The 15,188-nt window shown below is 38.6% G+C and overlaps 1 protein-coding gene across 1 annotated transcript in view; it reads right to left on the bottom strand.

Moving 5' to 3' along the window:
• The window catches only part of LOC114550717 (gastrula zinc finger protein XlCGF57.1-like), a 43,116-nt gene that overhangs the window by 26,616 nt on the left and 1,312 nt on the right, over positions 1-15,188 (bottom strand). The gene's annotated exons all lie outside the window — the stretch shown is intronic.

Genomic DNA, 15,188 nt, shown 5'->3' with positions numbered 1-15,188 from the left:
CCAAATTTATGAATTGTGGAGTAGAGGTAAGGTCATTGCAGTCTGTCAAATGCCTTCCCCGTGTCAAGAGAAATAACCAAAGCCTCAGAGCTATACATTGCGGAGTGCTGAATAATATTGATTACATTACGAGAAGAATACGTCTCCCGAATGAACCCAGTCTGATCATTAGTGATGATATTAGGGAGGATTTTCTCCAAACGCAGAGCTAGGACTTTTGCTAACAGCTTCATATTTAAATTCAAAAATGATATGAGTCTATATGAAGAACATTCTTCCGGTGCTTTACCCTTTTTTGGTACTAAGGAGATATTTGCCTCCATAAGAGAAGGAGGGAGGGCTCCTGCCTCAAATGAGAATTGAAACATTTCGAACAATGGATCCACTAAAATGGCATTCAACTTTTTATAAAATTCTGCACAGAAACCATCGGGGCCTGGTTTTTTTTTTTTATTAGGAAGTAACTGAATACAACTCTTAATTTCACTCTAAGTCAATGGTTTACATAAGTATTCTCTTTGCTGGATTGTAATTTGTGGTAACTCCACTTTTGTAAAGAACTTGCGCATATCAAAATGTGACTGTTAAGAGGCATAAAGTTGCTTGAAGAATACTTTAAAAGTATCAATTTCTGCATTATTATAGCTAATAGTGGTCTTCGAGTTTCTGATACTCGAAATGTTCTGGGTATGAGCCCTGTTAAGAAGAAGATTGGCCCGATAGCGATTAGGTTTATTCACCTATTCGTACATCCTTTGCCTGGCAAAGAACATTGATTTTTCTGCTTTTTTGGTTAACTCTAGCGCAGTTTTGACTGTTTGAATATCATTTCTCAGCTCTTCAGATGGGGAGGAGTTATATTCAGTCTGAAGTTCATGAAGATCCAGCTCCAATTTTCTCTGTTCTTTTTGACTGTTATTCTTTTGTCTAGCTGTATATGCGATAACAAGTCCACGGATATAAGCCTTTGTAGTATCCCATAATAGACCGGGGGACACATCAGGGGTCTTATTTTCTTTAAAGAAGAAATTAAGTTGTTCCCTTAAAAATCCGTCAAAATTAGGGTCATGATTTAAGAAAGAGCTGTATCTCCAAGGTCTACTCTGAAAAACCACGTTTAAATTGCTTAAACCTATAAAAGAAAGAGCATGGTCCGATATAATGTCCCAGATACTACAGAACTTTATATTATTTAGTGAAGTTTTAGGGGTCAAAACAAAGTCAATTCTACTGCTAGTTTTATGTACAGTTGAGTAATATGTGAATTCTTTATCAATAGGGCAAGCTCGCTGCATGTGTCTGAAATAGAATTGGCTCTTTTAGACATTGGACTTTGCACTGGTGGAAGTCTATCCAATGCAAACGAAAAATAACAGCTATTACAGTGTTGTGACCAATCCAGTCAGAAAACTTAGAAAAGACCTGTGAGATGAAGTCAGTGGACTGTACCTTCAGACAGTGGAAGGTGTTTGTAATGCAAGTACTTTTAATACTTAAAGTACATTTAAAATCAGGTACTTTTTACTTTTACTCAAGTAGGGTTGTCATTTGTGGTACTTCTACTTTTACTAAAGTAAATATGTCTCTGGTTATTTGTACTTTTACTTAAGTACTGAAATTCAGCACTTCCTCCATCACTGCTCATAGAGCTGGCTCAGGTTTGCCTTGCACAAGCTCTTAGTTATGTTGCTTTCATTTTAGACTGCCAGGGGACTTCCTTTGACACACTGAGCTCCTCTCTTTCCATCTGTGTAAACTCATATCTCAGAAATGGTTGTTACTAACTTAGCCCTGGGGACCTGTATTTATAGTACAATATCCAAATATCATTTATTAATTTCTGAAAATTATCTTGGTTTTGCACCATACCCCTCAGACCTCAATCCCCCACAAAATGCACAGCTGCTTCAGTCCTCCAGCCTTCCTTAAGTACAGAGGGCGGAGCCAGCCACTAACGATCAAATCAGGATCACCTGAGTAAATCAAACAGGGAGAAATAAAACAAGGGGGGGGCTTGTAACGCTCACGTGTTGGGTTCTCATGTGTTTCTGTAAATTTCCCGTCTCTGCAAAAACTCTCTTACAGACTGAGCAGCTAAATGGTTTCTCTCCTGTATGAGATCTCGTGTGTCTCTTCAGATGTGCATTGGTGACAAAGCTTTTCCCACACTCAGAGCAGCTAAATGGTCTCTCTCCTTTGTGGATTGCGGTGTGTCTCTTTAAACTTCCACTATCTGTAAAAGCTTTCTTACAGACTGAGCAGCTAAATGGTCTCTCTCCCGTGTGGATTCTCATGTGTCTCTTTAAACTTCCCCTCGCTTTAAAAGCTTTCTTACAGACTGAGCAGCTAAATGGTTTCACTCCTGTGTGGGTTCTCATGTGTGCCTGTAAATATCCACTCTCTCTAAAAGCTTTCTTACAGACTGAGCAGCTAAATGGTTTCTCTCCCGTGTGGATTCTCATGTGTGTGTGTAAATTCCCACTCTTTGTAAAAGCTTTCTTACAGACTGAGCAGCTAAATGGTTTCTCTCCTGTATGAGATCTTGTGTCTCTCTTCAGAAGTGCATTGGTGCCAAATCTTTTCCCACAATCAGAGCAGCTAAATGGTTTCTTGCCTTCACGAGTTCTCATGTGTCTCTTTAGATTTATACTGGTGCCAAATCTTTTCCCACACTCAGAGCAGCTAAAGGTATTCTCACCAGTAGTACATCTTGAATCACTAACAGGGAATCCATTATTCAGAGAGTTTAAACCTGACTGAGGTTCTCTGGGCTCCTTCCAATCAGCACTGTCATCAGTCTCAGGTTCAGAAGAGTCTCCAGTCTCGCCATCAGTATCTGGTTGTAAATGTGTATCTGGATCTGATTTCATGGCTGGTTCTGGTCCTCCACAGTCCTCTCCAACAGCTTCTGTTTTTATCTCTTCAGTTTGTCTTTGATGAAGCTGTGAGAAATCAGGTTTCTCTTCATCATCTTCACTCTTTACAGGGACAGGAGTGAATGGGAACTTGGTGATATCAGCCTCCTCCAGTCCTTGAAGCTGCTCTTCATCCTGACTGATCCAGAGCTCATCCTGTTCCTCTTTAATCTGGGGGGGCCTTCTGTCCTCCTGGTCCAGACTGGAGCTCCACTCCTGCTGATGTTCTTCACCAACAATCACTTTCTGGACATCTATAGGTAAAGCTGAAACACAAGGAGGAGAGCTATACTCAGTAAACGTAATACAACTTTTGTCTGCTACGTGGCATCGTTTTGTCATTGATTACATGCAGATTTGCAACACAGTAATACAACAGAGACCTTATTTATTGATACGGATTGATTTGAATATCGATCGATCTAACAGCAAAGATTCTTTTGTACCTTAAAATGTTTCCAAAATGGTTTCAGTGGTTCATCAACTCGTAACGGGGTGACCACAAGACATAAGAATAATGGTAATGTAACGGTAATGGTAATGGACAATTCTGCTTCCAACCTGTCGGGGGACCAAAGAGGAAAAGTGCTTTGGTGTTGCTTTAAGGTTAGCCTACTATAAAGGTGCTGGTTGACAAGTAGCTAATGCTAGGTCTATAACGTTAGCTTATTCTTGGTGAGTAACGATTACGACATCGTTCAACACGCTCAGTTATTTCTAGTAAGATTGTTTTGACCGCTGTTCACAACTCTGGTCTAACCCACAAATTCATCAGTAACGTTAACTGTATAGATAGACGACTAATCTAATGGTAATTTAGCCAGCTAGCACACGTCTGTCTGCCTCACTCTCCCGGCGCTGCAAGGCTTCAGTCGGGATGAGAGCTGAGAACAGCCCCCGGGGACACATCCACAGTCAGCCCCCAGCCAGATAGCAGCCAGCCACTATCATTACAGCAATCCAAACCCGGTCAGCACGTAACTCCGGTGCTAAGGACGTTAACGGCAGTTAACTGAACCGTTGGGAAACCGACCCAGGCACCCGAGTCAGAACAGCTGCCTTTCGTAACGTTACACCTGCGTTAGAGTTACCGGTGTTCGTGCCGAACATTTCCTCCCTGCATGTGCCCCAAGGAAGAGCAAGAGACAGATGGCACACGGCGACTCTGTGGTGGCTGCACATCTGACATAGCTCAAGGAGCACATGGATAATATGTGGACTGACTTCAAGGAGTGTTTACGGCTTGCGACGTCTCCTACAGGGGGGGCTTGTTCAAAATCCTTGCGGATATGATGGAGAATGTCGATCCGCAGGTGCATGAGTGGCTGAAGCACAAACTGTACCAGACGATGTTTGAACATACCTAGCAGAACATGCGATGATGGTCACATTTTCTATTGCACATTTTAATCCACCTTATTGCTAATGTTATACCTATAATACCTAATAGTATTTTTTTTAACACATTTTAGCCCTCTTTCTTTATATTTTCTACTTTATTGTGTGCATTTTAAAGTCATTATTATATTGTTATGCTATAGGTGTTATCTTATGGTTTATGTTTTAGTTAAACCGTGGTTTTACATAAGCGCTGTCTGAGTGAAATGACGTGGCTGAAAAACTAATGCATAATGATGCACAAGCATAATGCTCAAAATGGCATTAAGTTATAAACAGAGATATTATGTTATTAACCCTTGTAAGGTGTCCGGGTCTGTGGACCCACTTTCAATGTTTGCTAAAAGAAAAATTATGCTATTTATTATATTATAATAAATATTATTATATTATACATTGTCTTTCTGCACCTGCTATTCCCCCACACATATTGTTACATTTCAAGCACTTTCACCTGTTCTGATTAAGTTCTAAGAAATAAGCACCAATAATGATCAAAAATCTTGTTTATATTTTATTTACCTTGGCTGTGTAACAAAAATATGAACACCTTACAAGTATTAAAGGAACACGCCGACTTATTGGGCTAATTTAGCTTATTCACCGTAACCCCCAGAGTTAGACAAGTCGATACATACCCTTCTCATCTCCGTGTGTGCTGTAATGCTGTCTGACGGCTCCAGCAGCATCAGGCCAGCACAGATCCTGCAGGTAATGGTTCCAGTAATCCTACTGCTCCAAATAAGTGACAAAATAATGCCAACATGTTCCTATTTACATGTTGTGATTTATAGAGTCACGGCGTGTACAAAAAACAACGTAACATGAGACACAGCAGTCTTCTAACTTTAAACAAACCGGGAACTATATTCTCAGGCGGAAGAATATAGTACTTGGGCGGAGTGATATGCTCGCAGCATGCCTGTCTGAGAATATAGTTCCCGGTTTGTTTACCGTTATAAGACGGCTGTGTCTCATGTTACGTTGTTTTTTGTACACGCTGTGACTATACAAATCACGTAAATAGGAACATGTTGGTGTTATTTTGTCACTTTTGTCACAATTCGGAGCAGTAGGCTAGTTGGAACCAGTTACCTGCAGGATCTGTGCTGGGCTAAGCTAATGCTGGAACCGTCAGGCAGCGTTACAGCACGCACGGAGATGAGAAGGGTATGTATCGACTTGTCTTACTCTGGGGGTTAGGGTAAATAAGCTAAATTCCCAATAAGTCAGCGTGTTCCTTTAAGCTAGATACTTACAGTCATACACTCTGGAATGTTGATGGCTGATCTGGCTACAGGTGCTAATACTGTATAATGAGAGACAGCCTGATGCACTGGAGGATACTATTCATATGATAACTGAAAAATATAGGCCACAGTATTGAAACAGATCGCCTAAGTATTATAAACGAGTTGAGCCTATTGTGATTATGTAGGATAAAGAACTAAGTCTTAACTGATATAATACAAAATTGTGTCAGAAATGAAAGACACAAGGGTGCCAATAGTAGTATAGCAAAGTTTTATTACAACAGTATTACAGTATTACACACAACAACAACAGGGGCCTAGCACACAATTCTGGGCCCTGTAGAAAGGCATTTTCTATGGGCCCCTCCCCACATCCACAGCTATTCATTCTAGCATCGTTTTGGGCCCTCCTCACATGATAGATAGATAGATAGATAGATAGATAGATAGATAGATAGATAGATAGATAGATAGATAGATAGATAGATAGATAGATAGATAGATAGATAGATAGATATACACACACACACACTTTTTTGCATTCAATTTTGAATGAAAAGAATGTTTTTTGGTCTCTTTAATCATATAAGGTAATGTAATATGGCAATGTATTTTGCAATTGTCAATTTTGTCTTAAATTTGAATATGCCTTTTGCAATTGACAATTCAATATGCAAAGTTTCAATGCAATCCTCAATTCAGTAAAAGTTATTTTGACTAAACATTAGAATGAAATCTTAATCAATTGCATTTCATGTTGGCATTTGTTTTGGTCTCTTTATTCAACTGGCAATGCAACATGTCAGACGTCTAACAAGGTCAATTTTAATTTCATATGGAGAAACAAATGTCAGTACGTAAGGAAAATCGTCATGGTTAAAAACTATGAAGATGGAGGTGCGAATGCGATTGATTGATATAATGAATGGTGTCTTGAAACTGAAATGGTTACATTTTTTTTTTTATTAATAATAGGCAGTCATTTTGGTTCATTGTCCCCAATTTAATATTTTCAAAAATGGGGGGAATAGACTTTCTTCTACGATGTGATTTTGAATGCAATTCATTACCAGTCAAACTTTCTGCTTTCCATCAGCAGGTCCTTCTCAATTGGAGGTTAATCTACAAACATTATTTTACACCTCATAATACTCCAGTTTGGAATAATAGATACATATTGATAAGGAAGGAAATTGAAAATCTAGAACATTTATTTTTTCTGTGTGAGTCGGTGCAATCCTTCTGGAGAGATCTGCAGAGCTGGTTACAGACCAGGGAAATTGAGATACCAACTCTGATGGTGAAGAATATAAAGTTTTGTGTTTTTCTTGAAGATAAGAAGGTAGATTTTGTCAACAATTTGGTTATTTTAGGAAAAAATTTTAAACATAAATGTAGATATTTTAAGATCAAGCCCTCCCTGATCCATTGGAAGAATAAGTTAAATCTTTTGTGTAAGTCATTGAAACGGGTTAAGGAAAAAAAAAAAAAAAAAAAGCCCTTCAATTGATTTATGTACTTGGGACTCTTAACATAAGTTGAGATAGCACCTTCTATTTTCTCTTTTTTTATTCTTATGTTGATTTGTTATGTATAAGCTGCCAGGTTTGTTCATATGATTGATAGATAGATAGATATAGATAGATAGATCTATATATAGAACACCCCAATTTTTCCAGGTTTTTATTGAAATTCATGCAGTTCATATTTTATTATTATTATTATTACTTATTGTCCTCTGAAATGAAAGAACAAATGAACAATTTAAGTTAAAAAAGAAATCATTGAATCAATTTATAAACCAAAATGTATTCTAAATTTTTGACTCCTCAAAGTAGCCCCCTTTGGCAGATATAACTGCTGAACACACTCGTGGCATTCTTTCTACAATGGAAATCAAATATTCTTCAGAAAGTTCTTCCCAACTCTATTGCAGAAGTTCCCATAAACGTGTGGCACTTGTAGGTTGCTTTGCTTTCACTTTTCTGTCCAGTTCATCCCAAACCAGCTCAATGGGGTTTAAGTCTGGGGACTGTGCTGGCCACTCCATGTTTTTAAGCTTACCATCTTGTTCTTTTTTTGCTAAGGTAGTTCTGGCATAGCTTGGACTTATGTTTTGGGTCATTATCTTGCTGTAGATGAACCCCTGACCAACTAGGCGCATACCAGAGGGTACTGCATGGCGCTGCAAAATGCTTCCTCCTCCATGTTCGACAGTTGATGTCACACACTGAGGAGCCATCCTTTCGCCTACTCAATGGCGTACAAAAATCCTGTGTGATGAACCGAAGATTTCAAATTTTGATTCATCAGTCCATAGCACCTTCTTCCAGTCTTCAGTAGTCCATTGACGATGTTTCTTGGCCCAGGCAAGCCTCTTTTTCTTATTCTGACGTCTTAGCAATGGCTTTCTTGCTGCAACTGGACCTATCAAACCTGCAGCTCCAAGTCTTCTCTTTCCAGTTGAAACTGAGACTTGCTTATTACGACCACTATTAAGCTGTGCTTGAAGCTGTTGTCCTGTGAGCCGCCTATCACGCAAGCTGTTGATTCTCAGAAACTTGTCTTCTGATTCTGTTGTGGCTTTGGGTCTGCCAGACCTCTTCCTGTCAGAGTTTCCTCCAGTTTCTAAGTGCCTTTTGATGGTGAAGAATACTGTACTCACTGACATCTTGACTTTCTTTGCACTCTGTACGAAAGACCAACATTCTTAAGTGTTATCATGGTCTGTCTCTCTTCCATTGTTAATTGCCTTTTTCCCGCCATTTTTATAGCAACACACTACTTTCTGCAGTACAATACTGTTCATATAATGCTCATGAGGGTATGGTACCACAGTGTGTTCCAACAATACTTTTATACAAACAGAGGGGGTTTGTAAGTAATCCAGACAAGTTGGAACACCTGTGGGAATTGGTAGCACCAACTTTCAAAACTTGATCAACCTCCATTGCTGCAGAACAGCTTTACATTGTTTACCCATTTCTTGTTTCCTGAAAAAGGCCTTTCTTTAAATAACATTTTATCTGCATTTATATGTTTAACTGTTTTAATGTTTTTAAATTGTTTACCTAGCAGTATCTAACAGCGTCTAACAGGGCCTAACAGTACCTCGTAGTGCCTAACGATACGATACAACTTTATTGTCAGCCAAAGGCTGAAATTCTTTGTACATCCCTGGGTAGCTCGTTAAAAAATAAGGACGTACACATACATCCAAACAGTGAATGACATACACATACATCCAAAAACATCCAAACATACATGGGATTAATAACACCAACAGACATACATGAGACATTACCAAAAATGACAAACTCCAAAATAAGGAAACAGAGAAAACATATATAACAACAGTACATGACATGAACATACACACAGACAAAGTCTTGGAGATGTATATCCCTGAAATAAATATTACACCGGGTTTAATGTAGCCGGTTTAGCAATAGGATAGATTGATGTATGAAGGAGTTTTTAAGTCTAATACGATTAAAAGAATGAACTCTAAAGCGTCTGTTTGAAGGCAGAAGCTGATATTCACTGTGCAAGACATGTAGAGTCATTTGAAATATTTCTGGCTAGTCTAAGCATACTATGAGCCTCCTGAAAGGAATGCGCTACAGGTAGTCCTATAATCTTTGCGCAAATTTTAATCTGATTAAAAAGCTTTGTTTTATTTTTAACTGAGAGGCTACTTAGCCAAGCAGTACTACAGTAAAGCATCATACTCTGAATTACTGATGTGAAAAACAGAGATGATTTGACTACTAGCTCCAAAAGATCTCAATCTACAAAGAAAATAAACACGCCGTTGTATTTTTTTGCAGATAAAATCTATATGAGAAGTCCATGAGAGATTGTCGTCTATCATGACACCCAAATATTTATAGACTGAGACTTGACTAATTTCTGAATTATGAATCTTCACTAAGGACAGTTGACGATTCTGAGTTGTTCCAAAAATGATTTACTTGTTCTTCACAGTGTTAATAATGAGAGCATAGTTATCACACCACTCAACTAACCAATCCACATTGCCCTGATACAGTGTAGGGTCATCACCTTTGTTCAATAGGGTCAGGAGAGTTGAGTCATCTGAGTACTTTAACAAAAACTGATTTGGTAAAGTAGCGGTGCAATCAGAGGTATATAAAGTAAACAACAAAGGTGAGCTAATACAGCTCTGGGGTACTCCAACATTAGTTGTCTTTGGAGAGGAAAGTTTGTCATTTACTTTGACCAGCTGGACCCTATTTGAGAGAAATTAGTAATACCAAAGGATAAGATAAGAATTAATCTGAAACGGAATCATTTTTGATGAAAGTAAATTTGGTTGAATTGTATTGAATTGAACGCAGATGAGAAATGAAGAAACAGAGCCCTAACATATGTTTTTGGTTTATCAAGATGCTTGGAAATGAGGTGCACCAGTGTAACCACTGCATCCTTCGTACTACGAACCTGTTTATATGCAAATAGAAAAAGGGTCTTGTTGCTTCCATAGATATTTGTTTAGATGTTGAACCATGATCTTTTCCAGTGACTTCATGATCACAGATGTAAGGGCTATTGGCCAAAAATCATTATATTCTTTGGGACTCTGTTTTTTAGGGAGGAGCCTAATATGTGATGTTTTCCACACTATTCCCTAACAGTGCCTAACAGTGCATAGCAGTGCCTAACAGTGCATAACAGTACCTAGCAGTACATAGCAGTGCCTAACAGTGCCTAAAAGTGCATAGCAGTGCCTAACAGGGCCTAATAGTACCTAGAACAGTGCCTAACAGTGCCTAATAGTGCATGGCAGTGCCTAACAGTGCATAGCAATGAACAGTGCCTAACAGTGCATAGCAGTGCCTAACAGTACCTAATAGTGCCTAACAGGGGCTAATAATACCTAGAACAGTGCCTAACAGTGCATAGCAGTGCCTAACAGTACCTAGTAGTACAAACAGTACCTAACAGTGCTTATACTGCACTGTAAATTTTATTCTTGTCTTTTAATGTTTTGTTTTTTTAAATTTATTTTAATTGTTTTGTAACTGCTCTTTCATGTTTCTCTCAGTTTTATTAAATTCTTATACTGCACTGTAAATTTTATTCTTGACTTTGAATGTTTTTAAATTGTTTTTAATTGTTTTCTGAATGCTCTTTCATGTTTTATGTAAAGCACTTTGAATTGCCCTGTTGCTGAAATGTGCTATATAAATAAAGCTGCCTTGCTGTAAAATTCTGAAATGTACATAATTTTTCAATTTTGGGTAACCGTACTTTTTTTTTAACCTCAGGCAGTTCACCACTTACCTTTGTACCATTTCAAGCTATTCATTGGACTTGAACTACTAAAAACAAATTGGGGTGTTCTAAAACTTTTGACCGGTAGTCCTATCTATCTATCTATCTATCTATCTATGCCACACTAAGAGCCACTAGATGGCAGAAGGGTACTTTGCAACAGTTTGAGTTTCACCTGAATGCACCATGGAGGTGCACCCGAATGCACCATGGAGTCCTGTCAGAGTCCACTGCTAGTCACCAGTCAAGGCCACTTTTGTTCTCCTTGCTTGGTAAGTTGAACGTTATAACTTAGATCAGCGGTTTTTAATAGGTGAGCTGCGCCTCCCCTGGGGGGAGTGTTATTTGCGCTTGTACTGAGTGATAACTGTTCCATAAACACCTCCAACTCAAATAAAAATGTGTTCTTAATATTTAAATCGGCGCTGTCTCGCCGTCACATTGTCCACTACGGAGAGCAGGAGGAGATGGCCCGACTGCACGGAATACAGGATAGCATCAAATACCCTACTGTTGGATAGCTGCAGAACAGTGTAAATAACTAAATATTAGGGCTGAAACGATTCCTCGAATAATTCGATTACAAAAAGTCCTCGATGCAAAATGTTACCAACGTTGTATGCTGACAGACGGTGTTTCCGCACGGACCATTATTACCGTCGCACACCAGACCCTGCTCAGTCTGCTGCTGGCGACACATGCTAGAGTGTAAATAGCGAGGCGCTAAGAGAAGAGACAGGCTGGAGAAAACGACAGAAAGTGTCCAAAGTTTGGAATCAGTTCAAACGTAATTAAAACTAAAACTCTGTACAGTATGTCTACTGCAAAATCAAACTAGCTCAACACAATAATAGCACGACGCCAGTGCTTCAGCATCTCAACAGAAAACATTTGAGTCTACATTAATCATCCGTTCCACGAAGAGGACCCGACAAAAGTACATCACAGAGTCGTATGGACGATGAAACTACACCAAACACAACCACTACCAAAATCAAAGACAAGGAAATATGTAGCGGTGACCACAATTTAACCTAAAGAGCCGACGCGTTGACTATCCCATCGGAAAAACAGCCGATTGTTGCACATCTCTCTCTCTCCCCACAAAGAAACAGCTGATCAACGATCTACTAGCATAAGTGTAACAGAGCTGTTTAGCATTGTAATCCAATATATAAATGAAAATAGGTTGAGTATAACTAATATTTACATATAGGCCTATATACAGCTCAGTCTCAGGTTGAAACTCTGAAAGTTAAGTTGCACAACTTAATGTAATGCTTATGTATGCCTTAGTTTGAAGTTGATATTTGGAAAATAAATGCTTTAAAAAAACAAATGTAATATGGCACTTGAATGCAGTTAATGTTTAGTTTTTTGAGATATGATATTGTAAGCAATGTAGGCAATACAAATGTAGCTTTTTTCAAAAATGTAACCAAACTATTGTTAATTATTGCTCTTCAATAAAACAAAAGTATTTCCTATCCGATTACTCGATGGAATCATCGGTAGAATACTCGATTACTAAAATAATCAATAGCTGCAGCCCTACTAAATATCTGTCTTTAAAACTGTGCATATATCATCAAACGTCAAAGTCTGAAAATACAGCCGTTAAGCTCTTTACCCTTAATGCCCTCGTTATCAGTCCGAACTTTAATACTGTTTGTGACAAAAAACCTGCATGAAGAAAAGTGCGTTTGCCTATTACACTTTATTTCGACTGTATCTCAGAGTGGGGATACCACTAGTTGATGCTGTGTTGGCAAGGTGTTAAAAATCACAAATTGTTGTAAACATATAAATATCGCGGTGACCCCCGTGCGTAATGCTGCATGATGGCACTGCTGGCCCTGCAGGAGGACTAACCCCAATGGAAGAATCAGGAGAAAAAGAGACTTCAGGGACCCTGACAATGACTGGATAATATGCCGATTTAGATTTTCTAAAGCTGGGCTCTTCGGTCTATGTACTGATTTGGGTCCAGTGGAGAGGGCAACGTGCCAGAAACGTGCCATCCCGGTCCAAATACAGGTCCTCGCCACTCTGGGGCAAACCGTCTTAAGTTAAGTTGCACAACTTAAGGTCATGTCTATGTATGTTTAAGGTATGCCTTAGTTGAGGTTGTTATTGCATTTCAGAAAATGTTTTCTTTAAAAAACAATGTAATATGGCACTTAATGTTTAGTTTTTTGAGAGATGATATTGTAAGCAATGTAAGCAATAAAAATGTAGCTTTTTCCGAAAATTTAAAACCAAACTACTAGTATATTACTGCAATAGTATACAATTTGTATATTATTGCTCTTCAATAAAACAAAAGTATTTCTTATCCGATTAATCAATGGAATAATCGGTAGAATACCCGATTGCTAAAATAATCAATAGGTGCAGCCCTAATCACTGCTAGGAAACTGTCTTTAATCACAGTTTTAATGAATCAAAACATAATAATGAAGCTTAATAAAAAACTGTCATAGAGAGGATGACATCAATGATACACAGCCGGGACTCCAGTGTCTGTATTAACAGCAGCGCAGTGGAGTGTTCCATCTCAACTACTCTCGAGTACTGGGGTGATTTTGTAGGGGACTATCTACACAGGAAATAGAAATTAAAAAGGGAATTCTTCTAATGTGAGCCATTATTGGTTGAACTTTAATGTTTTACAAACATTGGAGAGGGACATTAGTTAGATCAATACCCTGGTTGACTACGTTTCCAGCGCCGGGGCTCCGTACCGTTAGTTCGCACAGACGCCTTGTTTCTTTAGACTAACTATATTAGCTTTAGCCTGGCTGGTTGCAGCTTTCTGCGGTGAAAATGGCCGCGAGATGTCGTGATTATGTTGCATTAATCAGGTGATTTAGTTCGTCTTTGCAGCGAACATAAAACACGGACTACTGTAGCTTCACTACCCATAGAAAAGTATGTGCATCACTGTGTCAGCTGCAGCTGACGCTTATGGTACTTTTCTACACACACTTCCCATAACAAACCAAGTCGGACTAACGTTACGTCACATACACATGCTGCCCACATGGCATCTTTATGAAAGATATAGATTTTAAGCGGAGGGATATTACATATCTTTGTCAGCTTCTTGGCAGTATGTCACCAACGCGCTAGAGAAGCACCGATTGGAGTTAAAAGGAACGGGTCACGTGACGCAACATTAAACCATATCGATATAAACGACATCGCTTCGTTAGTGGAGAGGCAGCGGATGCGAGGACGTTTGGTGCACCGGTGCGACCTAGGAAAAATCTTAGTCGCACCCTTACACATTTTGGTCACACTCTAGAGCCCTGGTCTATTTGCTGGATTGTTCCGAGGTCACCGTCGGTAGCTAACGTTAGCAGATCAGCCCGTTGACAGCAACGGTAGTGTTCATATTTATGCACAATGACACATAAAGCAAACTTGCTAAAAAAAATAAAAATAAAATAAGGACCTACAGGCTGTTTTCAGGTAACGTTACTGTTGACGTTCAAAGAGGCCTGTGTGTGTTTTGAGAAATATCTTTATACTGCAAGGCTTTATTTATTTGATTTTTTATTTGCTATTTATACATTTTATTGCAATTACCTGTTTTCATACATACAGAAGTTTAGTTTGCTAAATAGATCACATTTTTTCGTTGGATATTGGATGTGAAAAGAAGGAAATGGTTCTTCCATAACATTGCACTTTAGAGGTGGATGAATTTCCCATATCAGGAGTAATTTATATAGTTCTATTTTATAGCGATGGCTTATCTATTCAAACATTTTTCTATGTTCAATGCAAAATGTAAAATTTTCCATTAAAGAAAAGTTGGAAAATAAATATTTCTGTATGCTGTAAAGTGGTTAGAAAAAATGAAAATCAGTATCGGCTGGCCTAAGTCAATGAAAAATCTGAATTGGCCTAGAAAATTGTAAACGGTGCATTTCTACAATGCGCCCATCGGTTTGAATTATGTTTGTATGTATATGTATATATATTTGATTTGCTCCCACGATCACTTAACTGCCAGGGTTGCAACTTACAGAATACAGGTTACAGCAACGGAAGTTTATGGAATGCACAAGTGTAATTATGGTCAGATCTTGTGCCTGACTGATGAGGCAGGGATATTGATAAGTCTTGTAATTTACGCATGGCTATTTTTTGCCAGCTTTCCTTCCTGGGTTAGGAAGCAGCGGCTGTATTGCTTTCTGCCTGTAAAAACGTGTCTGTGTTCTTCATATTTCTGTGGGATTATCGTTTGCTCTTCTTATGTAAAATGTGCGGCTCTGGTAGACTTATCCATGTTTTCGATTGGTTATATGGTGCAAAC

Source organism: Perca flavescens, chromosome 24 (genome assembly GCF_004354835.1).
Source record: "Perca flavescens isolate YP-PL-M2 chromosome 24, PFLA_1.0, whole genome shotgun sequence".
Classification (NCBI taxonomy): Eukaryota; Metazoa; Chordata; class Actinopteri; order Perciformes; family Percidae; genus Perca; species Perca flavescens.
The sequence above is the reverse complement of the archived record's forward strand: the minus strand, read 5'-3'. Positions and strand labels throughout refer to the sequence as shown.